Genomic DNA, 18,508 nt, shown 5'->3' with positions numbered 1-18,508 from the left:
TGAAAAGAAAACCTACAGGAAGAGAGAAAATATTTGCAAGAAACTTGTACCTAAAATAAAGAACACTTAACAACTCACTCAATAATAAAAAGACAAACCAATTTAAAAGTTGACAATGAATTTGAATAGACATTTCTCCAAAGAAGATATGCAAATGGACAATAAGCACATGAAAAGATACCTAACCTCATTAGTCATTAGGGAAATGCAAGTCAAAACCACAAGATACCATTTCAAATCCAGAAAGATGACTATCCTCAAAAAAAGAGTTAAGTATTGGCAAAGATGTGAGGAAAACGGAACCCTCATATTGCCGGCAAGAATGTAAGATGATGCAGCTGCTCTGGAAACCAGTTTGACAGTTCTTTAAAATGCTAAACATAGTTATCATATCACCCAATAACTCCACTACTAGGTGTCTATCCAGGAGAAATACAGACATATACCCATAAAAAGACTTGTATTTTAGTCTTTATAGCAGCATTATTCATAACAGCCAAACATTGGAAGCAACCTAGATGTCCATAAACTGATAAATGGACAATAAAATGTGGTATATCCATACAATGAACTTTTATTTGGCAATAAAAAGAAAGGGATTGTTGACACATGCTACAACACAGATGAACAGTTAAAACATTATGCAGAGTGAAAGAAGCCAATCACAAAAGGATAAATACTGTTATGATTCCATATATATGAAATGTCCAAAATCAGCAAATCCATAGAAACAGAAAGTAGATGAGCAGTTTTCAGGGACTGACAGGCTGGAAGGTAAGAAGGGAACCGCAACTACTGAATAGGGGAGTTTCTTTTAGGGGAGATGAAAATGTTCCAAAATTAGATAGTGGTGGTATTTGCATGACCTTATAAATTTGTTTTTAAAAATGCAACTATACTCTTTAAATGGATGAATTCTACACTATATGAATTATATCTCAATAAAGCTGTTTTTTAAAAAAGAAAGGAAAGAAAAAAGAAACCCTGGGGTCATATTTCTCCTTATTTACCACTGAGCTCACTATATATATATATATATATATATATATATATATATATACCCACACACACACATACACACACACATACATGCATATATGTGTGCATAATACAAAGTACACACACATATATATATTATATATATATATATAGTATATTGTATATATTACACCAGTCCTCGGTTTCCAAAGACCCACCCTGATGTTCTATTCCAAGGATCAGCAAATGAAGATCCATAAACCCAATCTAACTCTCAACCTGTTTTTGTTTTTGTATTGCTCTTTGGCAATACAAAAACAAAAATGCAGTTTTTACGTTTTCAAAGGACTTTTTAAAAAATAAAAAGAATATGTGACAAAAATCAGTGCGGACTGCAAAGTCTAAAATATGTTTGCTCTCTGGGCCTTTATAGAACAAGTTTGCTGACCCCCTGATCTATACCTTTTATTTTCTCTGCATTTACCAAGAAGAAAAGGGGAGGAGGAGGAGGAGAAAGAACAAGAGGAAAACATACCCTTTCTTTTACATCATTGTTAGCGGTGAAAACAGTGCAGTATGGGGGCCAGTTTGTACATATTCACGAGAGCCAACTGTTAAATTTTTAAGAGTTTTTAAGTCAGTTGATGTCATGTTGTAATTGGCCACAGCAGAAATATTTACGATACAGAAATTGGCAAACAGTTCAAATCAGGGCTTCTTTCCCCCTGCAGACAGCCAGCGTATTTCTAAATAAAAACCTTCCGAAAATCTTGTCGTCTTTGGACTTTTCAGAAATCAGAGAACAGGGAAGAAACTTACAATCAGATTTTTAGTCCACAGGGAATTTGCAGATGGGACGCCATGGTATAAAGCTAGGTGCAGATCAGGAAGTACACAGGGCAATGTCCCGTTCTTCCAAAGAAAAGAAACTTCAGACTCAAAGTGTCTCTCTGATCCTCCCTCCACCACTCCCACACTGTACTTTCTTTGCTGGGACATCTCTCTGCTCTATACATATAGGTGACCGCCAGGAGGGTCTCCACTCCCGATCTCTGGAGACTGCTGAGAAGGAGAAGCGCCCAGCCCACATGCCAGGACTATAGCAGGTGAAAACAAGTTGCTGGCATTAACCAGGGCATGGAGGGAAGATGTTCTAATCACCACTAGGGGGAGGGCTGGTCACACTTTGCATCAAGGAGCCCGAGGGACCAGAATACAGAGGGCAAAAAAAGGCAACCAGAAGCACTTTGGGAGGCCGAGGCGGGCAGATCACGAGGTCAGGAGATCCAGACCATCTTGGCTAACACGGTGAAACCCCGTCTCTACTAAAAATACAAAAAATTACCGGGCGAGGTGGCATGCACCTGTAGTCCCAGCTACTCCGGAGGCTACATTTTATTAACTTAATATTATTTATGTTAATTTTTAAGTGGCAAATAAAGTGGATTCGATATTGTCTGTTCAGTAGAGTGATTATATAGGTATGTTTTATATATGTATCATACACAACAAAATACAATATATTTGTGTGTGTGTGTGTGTGTGTGTGTGTATTCTCCTGTTCTGTTAAGTAAACTAGCAAGGAGTCAAGGAAGAGATTACTTACAAAAATGCCCAACCTGAATCTTCATGGTGAAACATGATGGCAATTAAGATTTTATTAATTACAAATTAAGACTCATTTTCCCATATGAAAAAGCAAACTATAGTATTATTTTTGAATGCTCAGCCATAAATTAAATAGGTTTCCCCAAGGCAGCTGGAAACCTACATTCCACATATAATGTTGTTTCTATTAGAAAATACTTCCCAACAACCTACTTATGAAGATTGTTCAGAATAAAATGTGTTTATGAACTAGGCAAAAGAAAAAAGAATGTGTACCCCTTAGAAAGTCACTCCCTCTTTCATTTCATTGTCTCATTGTATGATTACAACTGGAGTCCAAATTCCTCCCACCCACCCCAAGTTCTCTGTTCTCTTCTCTTTTCTTCTCTTCTCTCCCTCTTCCCTAAAGAACTGTACTGTCTGCATCTCTTTTACAGTTACAATAAAATGAATTTCTCATAGATATGCTGCACTTCAAGGTTGTTGGCCCCGTTTTTGCTGCTGTAGTAACTTTTCCTGGCTCCAGAAAAGCCACTGTAATCTAATGGAAATTGGACAAGGTCATGGAGCAGGCTAAGAAAAGACCTGGTAACCTACAAGTACTAAACCCAAGGCTCTCTTTCTATTTCTAGCGTCAAAAATGGGCACAACATGACATTTTTCTCTGGTAAAGCAAAACCATTGTAAACACTCAGGACTGAAGGTGCTATTTGTGGAGTCAACTTCTAAAATTTGACTGCTTTGAGCTAGTAGGAATTACGATCTGTATAGTATGCTAATTTATACATAAATGTAATAAGGTACTAAACTTTAACACGTACACGCAATATCTGCTCACAATGTCCTGGTGAAGCTGTGAAAATATCCTATCAACCCAGACAACAGGGCATTTAAACTGCTACAGGCTATTATTAAGCAAGTAAGAAGTATTTATTTAGGCTATTTATATAGGCTATTACTAGCCCTAGGGAGGGCTTTACAGGGGTCATTTTATTATTTTTTGTTGTTGTTCATGTAATGCTTCATTGGTTAATTGATACGACCTCATAACTCCTCCAGCTAAACTGTGTTGGTTCAGGAGGCCATCAGTGAGAACAGCTATGTTAAGACCAGCAAGAGGCAAACCCAAAAGTGAGAGACAGGAAAGTTGTGAAAAACCAACACAGGTGGCCAACCCATTTGAGGACGACTTGCATGGATATGAGAGAATGTGGCTCTCTCACCCTGAGGATGAAATGCACAACCGCAACCTTCCAGCATCCCTAAGACAGAAAGTATTTCACGGAAAGGATTATGCCATATCTTGGAGAGATAACTGCATTTATTTCCTACTTATCTTCAGCAGCAGATGTAAACAGCCATTGGGAATTCTTCAAAGTCATTTCCAAAAATAGTGTTAGGGATTCTAGAAGAGTTCTGCCTCTGACCACAATTCTGGCCAAAAGAGGGACTAAAAGGCCAGGAGAACTGAGATGACACCATAATAATAATGTCTTATACTAAATAAACATGTACCAAGTGCCAGACGCTGTGCTAAACACTCAATGTGCATGGTTTCATTTAATCATAACACGACTCTATGATATAGGTACTATTTTATTCCCATTTATTTATTCAAGAAATATTTACAGACTACCTTCTATGTGGCAGGAATTGTTCTAGCCACTAGGGATTCAGAAATGAGCAAAACAGAAAAAAAAAATCTCTTCCTTTATGGAGTTTATCTTATAGTAGGGGAAAGAAACAAAAGATGGAAGTGAATCAAATGTACGGAATTTCTTATAGCCAAAGAGCTAAAAGGGAAATTAGTGCAAAAAAGGATAGAAAGTTAGACGGATGTAATTTAAAATAGTGTAGCCAAGAAAGACCTTATTGAAAAGATGAACTCGAGAAAACATTTGAAGGAAGTGGAGGAGTTAAGCAGGTTATCTGGAGAAGTTCAAAGATAAGTTCAAAGTTACTTAGATGACAGCAAGTGTGGTGTGTTATTGGAACAGGAAGATGGCAGTGTGGTGGAAGCATGGTGATTAAAGAGGGAAGTTGTAGAGAAATCAGAATGTCAGAGCAGGTAGATCATGTAGAATCTTATTTGTAATTGTAAGGGCTTTTTTTTTTTTTTTACTATGAGAGAAATGGGAAAATATTATAAAATTTAAGCAGAGGAGTCACATTATTTGCCTTATGTGTTAGTAGTATTGCTCTGGCTGTGTATGGAATCTAGACTTTGGGGGTGGTACAAGGATGGAAGCAGAGAGAGGTTGGGAAGTCACTGCAATAATTCAGGGAAATGACGGCAGCTTGGTCTCGGCTGCCAGGAAGGGATGTGGTGATAACTGGTCAGATTGGGATTACATAATGAAGGCCTAGCTGCAGGATTGGTTAATGGGTTGAATGCTTTCTGTAAGAGGATGACTCCAAGGTTTTTGGCTCAAGTAATGACAAAAATGGGGCTGCCACTTACTGAGAGAAGGAATAAGTGTGAGAAGCAGGGAGCAGGCATATTAGGGTCACGTCTATCCATAAAGTAATGTTAGCAAAGGAAACAGTACTTCACAGTTAGAATCTTTAGAAGGCTGTGGCTCTCATGATTAAGATTCCAGTTCTATCTAAGTGACGCATACTTCACTCAATCATTCTTTTATTCATTTACTCCTTTATTCAACAGATTTTCATCAAGTGTCCATTGTGTGCCAAACAGTATGCTAGGTCTTAGACATGTAGTGAGCAAGAAACACTTGGTTCCTTCCTTTCTTAAAACTTACGATCTGGAGGAAAAACAATTATATTAAGCTATAAAACAAAACAAATAAAAAATTATGAATAAAGAAAGCGATGGCTGGGCACAGTGGCTCATGCCTGTAATCCCAGCACTTTGGGAGGCCAAGGTGTGAGGATCACTTGAGCCCAAGAGTTCGAGGCTGCAGTGAGCTATGATTGAAATGGTGCACTCCAGCCTGGGTGACAAAGAGAAACCCAGTCTCTAAAATAAGGAAAAGAAAAAGAAAGGGAAGTATTGGACAACTTCAGTAATTTGCCCATAGTTGCATAGGTGGGGAGAGACAGGGTTGGAACTTGACACAGGTGCCTCCTTCCAGAGTCCACATGCTCACTTTATGGAGTGATCAGATGCAAGCACCATCCAATGGAGAAGAGAGCACAAGCAGTCAAAAGGAGCACCAATGCCACCCAGGGGATCCTGACCATGGCTGTGTCATGAAAACTACAGAACCTTTTCTGGGCCCAAGTTCCCTCATCTCTAAAATGAACCAGATGGTCTTCGCATTCCCTTCTGTGTCTGAAACTGTGATTCTTTGATGTACATTGGTGTCCACATGTAGGAAAGAAGATGTGGGGAACACCCAGTCCAAGCTTCACTGACTTCACAGCTCTGCCTAGGACCAGGCCCGTGTCTGAGGCTGGGAGCCACAGGACCCCAACCAAGTCCTTTGCTGCCCTGTCCTCAGAAGGACCTGATCAGGCAGAAGGAGCAGTGAAAGTAGGGGGTTGGCATGGGAGACCGCTCTCAGAGATGGGGGCAACTGGAGGGTGTGAGCCAGAGAGAATGAGAGAAAAGACAAATTCAAGGATAGCAGACCCAGGCAGGTGCAGTGGCTCATGCCTGTAAGCCCAGCACTTTGGGAGTCTGAGGCAGGAGGCTGTGCCTACAAAAAGTAGCCAGGCATGGTGGTGTACACTTGCAGTCCTAGCTACTTGGGAGGCTGAGATTGGGGGATTGCTTGAGCCCAGGAGGTTGAGGCTACAGTAAGCAGAGATCATGCCACTGTACTCTAGCCTGGACGACAGAGCAAGACCCTGTCTCAAAAAGAAAAAAAAAAATAGGATAGCCGATCCGTTAGACTGCCCCTGGGTTTAGGTATCCTGAATGTGTGATTTTTCTCTCAAGCCTACGGTCGACAACATAAGGGACTCATGCATTTGAGTGTGATCCTGGGAAATGCAGACCCTTCACTATTTTGGCTCCAGTTTTCTCATTTGCAAAATGAGGCCAGATATTTTCTAAACTCGGTAATCTATGACCCCACACTCCTATAACCTCAGCATTTCTGTCCCTTAACTAAATTTCCAAAATAAACTTCTGCCTCCTAGAGTGTGCTTCTTGCCAAATTTCAAGACTCACTCAAATTGTCATTTGATCTAACAGTGCAGTTCTGGAAATAATCCAAATCAAATATCTACCACAGAAGAAACATCTCAATGTTTGGTTAAAGAATTCCAACATTTAGCTACCATTTTTAGTATTTCTTTACATTTACTTCTACAATATAAATTTTAAGCCACCATAAATTATCCACAATCACAATACTCTTCCTAGAGCTCTGATGTCTTAAATATCTGCAAGATACTCAATAATGGAAAATATACTAATTTTTTCCTATTCACAAATTACAAATTGCTTCTCAGTGTTGGTATACTAAATTAATGACATTAACTACAGAATACAAAGCCCCAAACAAAGCAATGCTCTACATCAACATATTTTGATTTTCAGTGCCTAATTAAATCATGTAATTACAATAATCTCATTTTGTAAGTAGAGAAAATAAAATTTACAAATATTCTACAAATTGCCCCAAATCACATAGCACTGAAAAGTTTCCAAAAACTAAAACCAGTATTAATGCCTATAAACTCTTGACTCAAATTACTGAGTTATAATTATCATTGATAGACACTGAAAAAGGAGTGCAAAAGTAAGTAGTTTTGTTGTACACTTTTTTTTTTTTTTTTTGAGACAGGGTCTCACTTTGTCAACCAGGCTGGAGTGCAGTGGCACAATCTCAGCTCACTGCAGCCTTGACCTCCTGGGCTCAAGCGATCTTCCCACCTCAGCTTGCCAAGTAGCTGGGATCACAGGTGCACATCACCATGCCAGCTAATTTTTTTTTTTTTTTTGTATTTTTAGTAGAGACAAGTTTTGCCATGTTGCCTAAGCTGATCTTAAACTCCGGAGCTCAAGCGATCTGCCCACCTCAGCATCCCACAGTGCTAGGATTACAGGAGTGAGCCACTGTGACTGGCCTTGTTGTGCACTTTTAAAAAACTATGAAGCCTTAGTTTTCTGAAATAATGAATAATGAAACTAAATTTGGCAGGGGGTGGAGGGGGATGGAATCCTTATTACTCACCTTGGAATTTATCACCTTCTACTGTACGGCAATAGTAACTTGGGCTCAATCAATAAAACCAAGGAAAGTCTTCCATATATGTGTTTAATCTTCACTAGTAAAATCAATATATGCATATTTTAATGAGGTTCAAATGAAGTACGTTTAAAGCACAAGGGTATAAATTCATACATTAGTAGCAAAATATTATTAGATACGTGAAGGAATTCTTATAATCCTAAAGTATTTTTCACCCATCTGCCTCACTACCTAGACACATTCCAATCTTATTATTATCAACACAGCCACATGAGAAGGGTATTGTGATCTCTGCATGGTAAGTTAACAGAGACTCTGCTCTAAAAATGGCATTTTAGATGGCAATCTAAGTGTTCATAGATGCACGTATTTCATAGAGAACGGAGATGGGTGCTGGTAATTTCCATTGCATAAAGATAGAAAACAAACACTTGTTTAAGGATATACACTTTCGAACGTTCATGAACCTTATTTTCTCTTCCCTCTTGCCTTCTCCAGTTCCCTTTATTTCAGTCTCTTCTTGACATGCTCCCCTAGCATGACAGCTTACGTTAGGTTACTTTTAACCATGCATAATTCATGCATTCATTTATTCATTTAACAGTACTTGCTGATGACCTACTATGTGCAGGTGCAGTGGTGGTCTCTGGGAATCAAAGATGAATGACAGTATCCCGCCTTCAAGGAGGATACCGTCTTGCAAATATTTGTCCATACACTTAATGGGCTGCGAGTGTGAGTCATTGTGGTTAAAACCAGGTAGCACCTGCCCTTCCCTGTAGAGCAAGCATCTTCACCTTCTTTCCGAACCACTTCTAGCACAGACTGTAAGCTCCCAAAGGGCTGAGACCATACATGAATCATCTCTGTTGCAGGAGCATCTAGCACAATGTCTGGCACATACATAGTTGGGCCCCATAAAGTGTATGGGAGGGATGGAGTGAAATTGGGTGACCAGGATGCATTACAAATGGCTTTTGTCTTCAACTCAATTGAATCAGTTTTTAATTAACTATCTCCCTCTCTCTCCGAAGTGTAGACTTGGTATCAGAAGCTAAGTGGGATTTCCATTCCCTAAGCACAGAAACTCCTACTCTCGGAGAAGATGCCTTCGCCACTTTCCTAGGATCGTTTCATCAAATTTAATATCAAATTCCTGAGAACCCTCCCCAGGTGAGAGCAGGGTAGGCGAGCTGGCCCACGCCGTCCTCGCCTGCCCTCTGCAGGGCTCTGACCCTAGGACGAGCGCAGATTCCAGGAACTTTTTTCCCCTATGAGAAGTAGGGTCAGTTAAAGAAGAAAACCTCCTTGGGAGAATCCCATTAGGAAGGAGAGAGCCCAAAAGAGCTAAACATGCCCCCGAAAAGAAGTGAGCAGAATGTCGAGGGTCTCGAGGGTCTCTTTCGAACAGACAGGGTCTCGCCCGCCCTCGAAGCAGCTCAGGACAGTCCGGGGTCTCGGAGGACCCGCAGCGGCGCGGGGAGAGCGGCGGGCGGGGAGGGCAGCCAGCCGGAAGGCCGGCCGCTGTGGGGGTCACCCTGCTCCCGGGCGCTGTCGCCCTCCGCAAAACCTCCCGATGACAAGAATTAATGAGCAGGTTCCAAAGGCGCCCAACATCAACCGTAGCGACCCTAAGCGTCACATTCGCCTCCTGCCTCGACCTCTGCCGCCTCCGGAGAGGCTGGAGCGTCTCAGAAGACCCAAACCTCCCACTCCGAACCCCCAGCTCCAAACTCCCCAGTGTCCCCACCCTCCAGCCCGTCTCGGGGCCGGTTCTCTCTCTCCTTGCCCCTGTCTTCCAGCCCTCAGAAAGAGCAATGCCCTCTTCGCAGCCCCGAGTGAAAAACGAGGCAACATCCTAGTCGCACCTATATAAGCCCCTGGCTCGCCACTCCAGGGGGGCACGCCAAGGTCACCAGGATAGGTGTGACTGCCTCCACCTTCACTCTCCCCACATCCTTCCCTTTCTGAGATCCCCGGGGTCCGGTTCCTCTCCAGTCCCTCCTCCCAGTTGGGGGTCTTCTCCTTTTGGCACCCCATCACCGCACCGGGACCCCTCCCGGCCTGGCCCTCCTAGGGGGGTCCTTGCCCTCTCTCGAAACGCTCACTTGCTCTCCCGCGCAAGGCTCCCTTGTAAGTCTCCCCTCGGTTTCCTTATCCAAGGAGGGGAGATGTGCCTCCCACTCGCGCTGGGGGAGCGGCGGGGCAACCGACGCAAACTTCTGCTGCACTTACTTCGGGCCGAGGCTGCCGCCCCCTCGCCTCTCCTCGCTCTCCCACTGGCAGCTGCTCCGCGGAGACCTGGAGCCACCTCGCTCTCATGCCCCACACCAGCGCAGCTGCGAAATGCGCAAGAGGGGGAAGGGGTGTCTCCCGGGCGAGCGTGCCGGGGGCCCGAGTCTGGGGCCGAGGTTCGGCCGCCGCTCGCGGCTGCCAGCCGAGTGGTGGCCTCTTCTGGCAGCCCGGGGATGCTGCGCGCCCTGCTCCTCCGCCGGGTCGTTTCTGCCCGACTTGCAGTTTCAGGGCATGCCAGGACTGCAGCACCCTCTCCGTCCTCCCCCGGAAACGACTTTCAATTCACCTGGAGACTCTCGAGGCTCCCCCGCGGGCGGGTAGCGTGACAGTGGGTGCAGAGGAGAGGGAGGAGCGCGGGAGCGGCGGCGGCCCGAGTGCGCCTCCCGCTTGCTTGGCGAGAAGCGCGCAGCCCTCTCCAGCCGTTCTCTTCTGGACTGCAGTCCTGACGTCACCCCCACCACCCCCCACCCCGCGGAGGAGCGGCGCGGAGGGTGGGGTGCAGGGAGTGAGGACGCGCGAGTGTGAGCTGGAGTGTAAGCGCGTGCGTGTGCACGCGCGCGTGTGCCCCGCAGGGCTGGGGACGGATGGGAACCGCGTCTGGATCCTGTGAGGAGCCAGAGCTCCCTGCAAACGGGCGCCGAGGGGCTGCCGCGAACAGCCGGGGGCGCTCGCTTCCAGGTCGGGGCGGGGATACCAGGGAAGCAGAGTTTGGAGGCGACCGCAGGAAAAGGAAGAAGGCAGTACGGGTAGTTGGAGAGCGGGAGTTGGGCATTCTCTTTCCCCAAAGTTGGAGGCTGCACAGGATGCCTTTAAAAAGCTGCGCTAGAGGTTTAGGGGGGAAGAGTGGGAGAGACGGTGTGGGAGAGTTGGTTTCCACGCTCCTGTAGGAGGGAGTTCGGCTTGGGGAAGAAGAGCTCAGAGTCCTTTCAACCTCCACCCCCGCGGCAGGTTCCAGCAAGGCAGCCAGCTTCGGTGCGCCAAGGGCGCCGCTAGCCTACTCGAAGCAAATCTCCAGCCCGGGGCCCCTGTCTACTAAGTTCCTGCAAAGAGATCAAAGGGGCCAGCCTTTTCCACCTGAGTCCCCTCCCTGCGTGAACCTCCGCCAGAAGCTGGGCGAAAGCACTCCGAACAAGCGAAAGGGGTCAAGGCCGAGGCTGGATTCCAGATGCAAGAGGGCCCCGCCCTTGGGTCCTGGGTCTGAGGTCAGTCGTAGGGGTGACAACTCCAAGCAGAGTTCCTTGAGCTCATCAGTGAGGCTACATTTGAGTTTTGCCATTCCCCGGGACCTTACACTAGAAAGCGATCCACGTTGTCACCCAACTTTACTGGTTCTCTGAAATTGTCTTGGGGGCCAAAAATAGAAGAGACTTTCTGCGAAAGAGCCAAACGAAGGTTCGTTAGGTGGTGCTGGGATGGCTAGAGGTTGTTCCTTGTTCCTGGAGCGTTTGTCCCTTAGCAGAGACCCAGACATCCTTGAGGCTGAGTGCCTGGTTCTGTGCGCCTTCTGCGCACCTCTGCCGGCTGCCGAGTGACCAACCCGGAGTTGCCCGCCCGCCGCCTCCCGGCTGGAGCAGAATGTGCAATGCGCCCCAGCCCGCGCCAGATCCGCCGTCAGCATCGAGGCATCAGGAGCGCTCTGCAGTGATCTCCAGTGCAGCCAGCAATTTTGCCACCGTCGAGTGGTAACGGTTTTTAACTGCGAGCGTCTTGCTTCCTGAATCCAGACACTGTTTAATCGCCAAGATGACTTTTTATTCATTAAAATATTTTTAATGGAAAGGGTAGAGAGTGGGAAGTGGCAAGTAAAAGAGGCAAAAATATTCTCCATCCACATACACTGTTTTTCAACCTTTTTAAAGTTACTGAAGTAGAGTCAGATCTGGATGAAGCAGCAGAAAGTTTCATTAACACTCTTGATTCTCAAATGGAAGCTCAACAGAATAGAAGCAAGCCTGAGATCCTAGTCTACTGTCTTAGGTTTAATGATCTTAAACACTCCCGCATTTGAAAATTCAAATTCTAGCTAATTAGACAAAATTATGGATATCCTTAACGATGCATTAGATTTCACGAATAAATAGAATAATTAAAATAAGTAACGTACAGCCCAGCGTGTTCCTAATTAGAACAAAGGAGTATTAGAGAAGGCTGTAGATTCATTGCCCCGAGGGCTTCTTGCAACTGTAACCGTCCTATTTTTTAACGTGCAAATGTGAAAGCACCCTGACATCATGAAGGAATTACATAACTAGTTCCTCGTTCTGCATCTTTCAAAAGCAGCAATTTTTCAGTAGGAATCACTGTTCCTGAAAATGCTAATTCAGATTGATAGTGTGGGAATAGGCAAGTCATTGACAAATTAAAGGCATGATTTGAAAACAAAATTGTCAAGAGGCAGCTATGCTGGTACACAGGAACCTTCTTTGTTGGGTCACAGTTTTCGTTCCAAGCGTTCAATGCAGCAAGTAAGTGATGCCATATTAGCAGGTATCAGCCTGGCTGACATGCCACGGTAAGTAATGCTTATTTGATGTGGCAAGCCTAAGCCCTCCTTCCTTATTTCCCACTGCCTTCTGTTCACAACTCTACAACAACTGTTTTACTTTCTGATGTGATTGGTTGTTTGTATGTCTGCCTTCCTTCTCAACTTACAAGCTCCTCCAGGGCAGGAATTCTGTTTTTCTTTTCTTAGGACCCAGTGCAGTGCCTGGTATAAACAGCAGGCACTTAATAAATATATGTTGACTGAATTATTTTTTAAAGAGTATAAAATAACATTTTAAAATCTGTTTTAAGCTGAACCCTATAGCATATATGTGAAACAAATGTGTATATACATACACATATTTACACATATATATACACATGCACACGTATATACACATGCACACATGCATATGTATGTATGTATGAAACTGAAAAGATGGAAAGGGGAAGAGAAGAGAAAAAAGAGAGGAAAGAAAAGGAGAGGAAAAAATGAACTCTGAAAACAGTAACTACCAATGGCTAAACAGTGACTCAATCTGAGTGAGGATTTGAACTGTCCGTAGAAACATCACTTGCTGCCCTTAACCTGTGAGATTGCTTTCGCATTGGTCTATTACCATGTACATGTTTTAAATTTTGGGGGTTTGGACCTCAGAAGCACTGTTCAAAGTACATTACAAATATTTCCCATTGCTTAGGAAGCAGCACATCATTTAAGTTGGGTATATGTGTTGGTGATGAGTTCAGAGACACTGTTAGCTCAACGTGCCCTGGACTGTGCCCTAATCAGTGTGAGGAGAGTCAGAGTCCAGCAACTGCAATTATAGCCCGACAGGCCACAGGCCAATGTTTATGACTATGCTCTCAAACACAAGCCGCTTATTGCCAGGTGGTTCAATTGTCAAGCACAATAAAGGGACCTGGTAGAAAATAAGCCACACACACACACACACACACACACACACGTATATCAATCCATAGCTATAGAGCCAGAACATCATGTTTACAAGGAAGGAATAGCTCTGTTGGGAGTCAAAGAGTAGGGTGTTGGAGTGGGAAGGTAACTACTTTAATACTGCAGTGGCTTTTCATCACATACTCCATAGCCGTTAAAGCTTCTAAGCCAAACCCTCTAGCAAATACATGTTGGCAAAACTATGGAGAATCATAATTCTGTCCTTCTAGAAGCTATCTCCACAGCAAAACAAGCTCCCCCTATCCTGGAGGCAGCTTCTCATTTTCTGTAACACAAAAGCAAATTTTAAAAAGACAAGAATAAGAATAAAAATTAATTATTTCTCATAGGACTTACCTTCCTATAGGCCCCTGAAAACCAGTTAGCACTGATCTTGTACATATTTATAGCATACCTATATATACGTATTTGTATATGTAGCTATACATATATGCATATATATGTATATAGACAGAGATACACACATATATATACACCACTTATAAAATATTGCCAAAATGATTTTAATAAATCTATTCAATTATGTAGGTATGTTTCTAGAGTGACATTTAGAAGAGGGTTAAATAGCTCATCATAAAGAAAACATGATCAAAACATTTTAAACGCTTGTTTCAGAGCATAGCAAATTTGGCAAAAAACACTGGCATTTGCCTGTAACTTCTCTCAGGACTTGGGCTGGCTCTTAATATTTTATGCTTCATGATATATTAATAGTTTTGTATTTGAACGGCTTGTGTAGTGCCCTCTAATCAGATAGAGTTAACCCTGAAGACAAAAATCTAAGTGGCCAATTCCTTTTTAAGGAGTCCTAAACTGATAAGAAGGCCTAAACTGATAAACTCAATAAATTCAAATTTCAAAAATATCATAACCAAAACAAGTAGTTGACATTATACATTTATAAATAGTACTCCCAAGGTAGTACCAAGTTAAATTTCATACTAAAATGTTAATGAAGAAGCATTTAGATAACCAACTATTTTGTGGATAATGACAGATTAGCAATAATTTTGTGATGAAAGTTGGACTTGGCCATTATATTTAGAAATAAGGACATTTTACTTACACATATGTTTATATGTGGTAACTGTACTTCATCATAGATTTTCGTATGGAACTTACAATAAACCATTCCCTGAATCTTTTGTGATATATGGAACACTCTTCCTAAGTGGACTACACTGACATCAAAGAACATCTTTGTGACATTATCAAACCTAATGATCAATAGTAAAAGGACAATTCATTGTTGTTTCCAGTTCAAGTTTTAAGAAGGGCTTCCTTAAAGGGTAGATCGTTACGTGTTTTTATAAGGGGTACCTCTATATGTAGATTTGCTTATCTGTGAAAACACTGCCGCTAGTTGCAAAGTTTTCATTTTCCCCATTACTGGGTCAAAAAAAGTCCTAGCCAAGAGAATGGATTTAGAAAGTCTGTACCTATCAGACTTGGTCTCTCCACTCAAAGAGCCCACAGTCATCTTTTCCCCCCTTTTTTGTGAACTCCCTATGAGTTGTGCTCTGGGAACTTGGAATGCAGACCTAGACCTGGGCAAGTAGGGGAGAACTGAATTTATGGGAACCAGTTGGAATTTCTCTTAATGTTTCAAGAAGTGTTTTTAGATGGTTTTAGTTACAGTACTTTGGTTCTTCTTGACTTCTATGGAGCAACTTCAACCTAAATCTAAAAGAACAGTTGCTTTTATCCTTCAGTTCTTCAAAAACACTTATTTAACACAATTTCATGCCTAGTCTCTTTCCACTTTTGCAGAGTAGCTTTTTTTCATTTAAAATGTCTAATTCAAGCAATTAGAATTTAGGCACCTCTGGGCACCTTGTCTGCCTACGTGTTTATAAAGCATTATATATACTTACTGCACTCTATAAATAATAACAGTAATCACCCTCTATACAAAATTAGAATCTTAGCATATTCAACCAGTCTAGTATGCTGATTTGCTTTAGTGCTTTATAATTATCTCATGAAACCTATGGTAAAAATGGGCACTACATTATACAATCTTCCCAAAATATGTTACTATATATTCTGGCAAAGGGATGCACCTGCAGTTTATCCCCACCTACCTCTGAGATACAGAAATGGTAGGATGATACTTAAGTTGTATTCATGTTGCAAACTGTTCAAAGTAATCTTTTCAGCCTTTTTCATCCAAAAACCCAGCCAGCATTTAGTATGGTTAAAATATCTTTGTCCAGGAGAAGTAACTTGAACAAGAAGATGGGAATGTATAATTTGCCCCCACATAAAGGATAGCTTGCAAATTATAGACTGCAACATTTAGATAACCAACCACTTTATGGATGATCACAGATTTATCACATGAAACATAGGGCCTAGGGGCACTTATGTGAGCTTTAACCAGTGGTAACTACCAATGGCCACCATTGTAAGCTGTCTGAGTTTCCATTGTCTGATTAAACAGCAATCAGAAGAGTAGCCTTGACTTTGTTGGAAAAACAGTGAACTGCCTCTCACTTTCAAACTCAGAGAAAAGAGCAAAGGCATTCCTGAAAATGCAGAAGGAAAAAAAAACAAACTCTTGGTTTGTGCTAAGGAGTGCTACTGGTCTCTTGCTGCAACAAAGGTGCCAGGTTGAAGTAATGAAGTTAGTACTGCAGCTGAAATCATTGAGCAGATAGGTTACACACCCAAAATACCCATGCTGTCTGAAAATACATAGTGTGGAAAGACCGGCAGTACATAAAATTGAAAACCTCACACCATTCCACTACCTAAAAAGAGGGAGCTCCCTGGCTTCCCTGCTTTTTGCCTGGGGTTTTGCTTCTGATGCAGTTATGTTATTTTAATGTGCCAGAATAGAAACCTTGGCCAGAGACTTAGGCAGTCAAAAAAATTCCATTGTCTTAAGCTATATATTTATCCTTCTGAATTAATTGAATGTAGCACCATATAGTAAAAATGCCTCTGACACTGCTTCAGAAATACCTAAGGCAGAGTTCTCAGAAAGAACTGCCACAGAGCCAAAATGTTGGCAGAGGCGCTGAGTCTGCAGTCGGCAATCCTAACTCTCCCGCTTCTCTCTGGCAGAACAAAATCCATCGATTTTTACAGCACATGGAGTTTACCTTGGAGGAAGTTATCATTTGAAACATTATCCAATCCACCAACATAATCATTAGGTATGTATGTCTTCACTTGCAGTTGCTTAAAAAAAAAAAAAAAAAGGGCCATCTTGAATTAATCCTCAGATTTGTGTGTAAAAGACCATAGCAAATGAGAAATGCAAGGCAAAACGCCCTCCAGGAAGTTCCCATTAAAATGATGAAAGGAGAAGTGTACAGTAACTGCAACTGTTCTCCAGCAACTATTTCTGAACTTTTAAATGACTTATCTTCTTAAAAAACCATCAGAAGACATGTGCTATTCATGGCTGGGCAGGAAAAAATATATTTCAAAGGAGAAATAGTTAGACATGTGGTATGGGTGGGTTGAGGTGAGACAGGGTATCTTTCTAGCTTGAGTTTAAACTTGCATCCCAGAGGTCTATTGATAAGAGCAACGTATCTGTCAAAATCCGCACAACAAACAAAAAGGACTCTAGGTATTTTATGAAAGCAGTAATATACTGTCAGGAATTGGGTGCTCACAAAATCATTGCAGGATCTAGAGGAAAATGTTCTGACCGGAGTCTCCAGAAATGACATGCCAAAAACACAGAGCTGAACTCCTAGGCCAGCCACAGATTTCAAGGCTGCCTCTGGAGCTCTGATCATGCTACACCTCTGATCATGCTACACATTTGCTTAGCTGCTGCAGGTGCTCCTGGACCTCCAGAAGGCAGGAGATTACCAGTGCAGAGCAACTATAATTCATGCAGTCTTCCTTGCCAGCACAATCAGCCAAAGCTGGCAGGAAGATGGGTCTTGCCTCACTTCTTTTTTTTTTTTTTTTTTTTTCTGAGACGGAGGGAGTCTCCCTCTGTCACCCAGGCTGGAGTGCAGCGGCATGATCTTGGCTCACTGCAAGCTCCACCTCCCGGATTCACCCCATTCTCCTGCCTCAGCCTCCTGAGTAGCTGGGACTACAGGCGCCTGCCACCACGCCCAGCTAATTTTTTGTATTTTTAGTAGAGACGGGGTTTCACTGTGTTAGCCAGGATGGTCTCGATATCCTGACCTCATGATCCACCCGCCTCGGCCTCCCAAAGTGCTGGGATTACAGGCGTGAGCCACTGGGGTCTTGCCTCACTTCTGCCATCCAATTCATGTGTCTGGCCGGTGAGTCCTGCCTGGAATCTAGAACCTTAGATAAAGGAGCCTTGGGAAATGGAGTTTGAGCTTTTCCAACTTCTCCTTTTAGGGGAATGGAATGGAGGTCAAGGGAGTCAATGAACAGCAGCAACCACCAGTGGCCAAGAAAGATCTTACGCAAGCATTCACCCCATTCCCAGAAAGGAGGAGTTTAAGGATGCTGAGCTACAAGCAGGGAAGGAATCATTCTGAGAACAATAAATGTCTATCACTCAGGTGATTCTCTTACCCCAGTTGCTTTGTGTCAGGGTGCTTGAGAGAGAAAAATACTATCCTAGTGTAACTGAGACTCATTACGTAAAACCCCTAGTCACTAAGCAAACAAAGCAACGGTGCTGTGAGTCTCAATAATGGTGTGTAGATTCATGGGGGAGAGAATCTTCCTCCTAAGAAAACTCAGCAGGCAGAGCAGACCAGGAAGACCATTGAAAAGTGGCAGCACAAGCAATACTCCTGTTGTCCACAGGATGGATCTGATACAGCAGACCAGCTAAGCAGAGAAGCACCATCCCTGGGAGATGGCACCAGTGCCAGCAGCAACGCCATTTAGGAGGGAACTTCCCAGTTTTCAGTCCCCGGGGCCAGAGAACCAGAGAAGAGGAAGCCACGAGCTTCACAAGGCAGCTGAGAGAACCTTACATGAGGGAACCTCTGCAGAGGTTCACAAGTAATTGGGGTATAGTTGAGGAGGGGGTGCTGAACAGCCA

General features: G+C 43.1%; 1 protein-coding gene across 5 annotated transcripts in view; it reads right to left on the bottom strand.

Moving 5' to 3' along the window:
• KIAA1217 overlaps nucleotides 1-10,477 on the bottom strand; it is an 854,498-nt gene extending 844,021 nt beyond the window's left edge. For 2 of the 5 annotated variants that reach the window (XM_063781487.1, XM_063781489.1), the window contains exon 1: nucleotides 9,987-10,473. The gene's annotated coding sequence lies outside the window, so the exon portion shown is untranslated. Of the gene's footprint in view, nucleotides 1-9,986 lie in introns of all 5 variants that reach the window. The other 3 variants (XM_063781488.1, XM_063781491.1, XM_063781501.1) reach the window with 3 other exon arrangements.
• Nucleotides 10,478-18,508: the final 8,031 nt, after the last annotated feature.

Source organism: Pan troglodytes, chromosome 8 (genome assembly GCF_028858775.2).
Source record: "Pan troglodytes isolate AG18354 chromosome 8, NHGRI_mPanTro3-v2.0_pri, whole genome shotgun sequence".
Taxonomy (NCBI): domain Eukaryota; kingdom Metazoa; phylum Chordata; class Mammalia; order Primates; family Hominidae; genus Pan; species Pan troglodytes.
The sequence above is the reverse complement of the archived record's forward strand: the minus strand, read 5'-3'. Positions and strand labels throughout refer to the sequence as shown.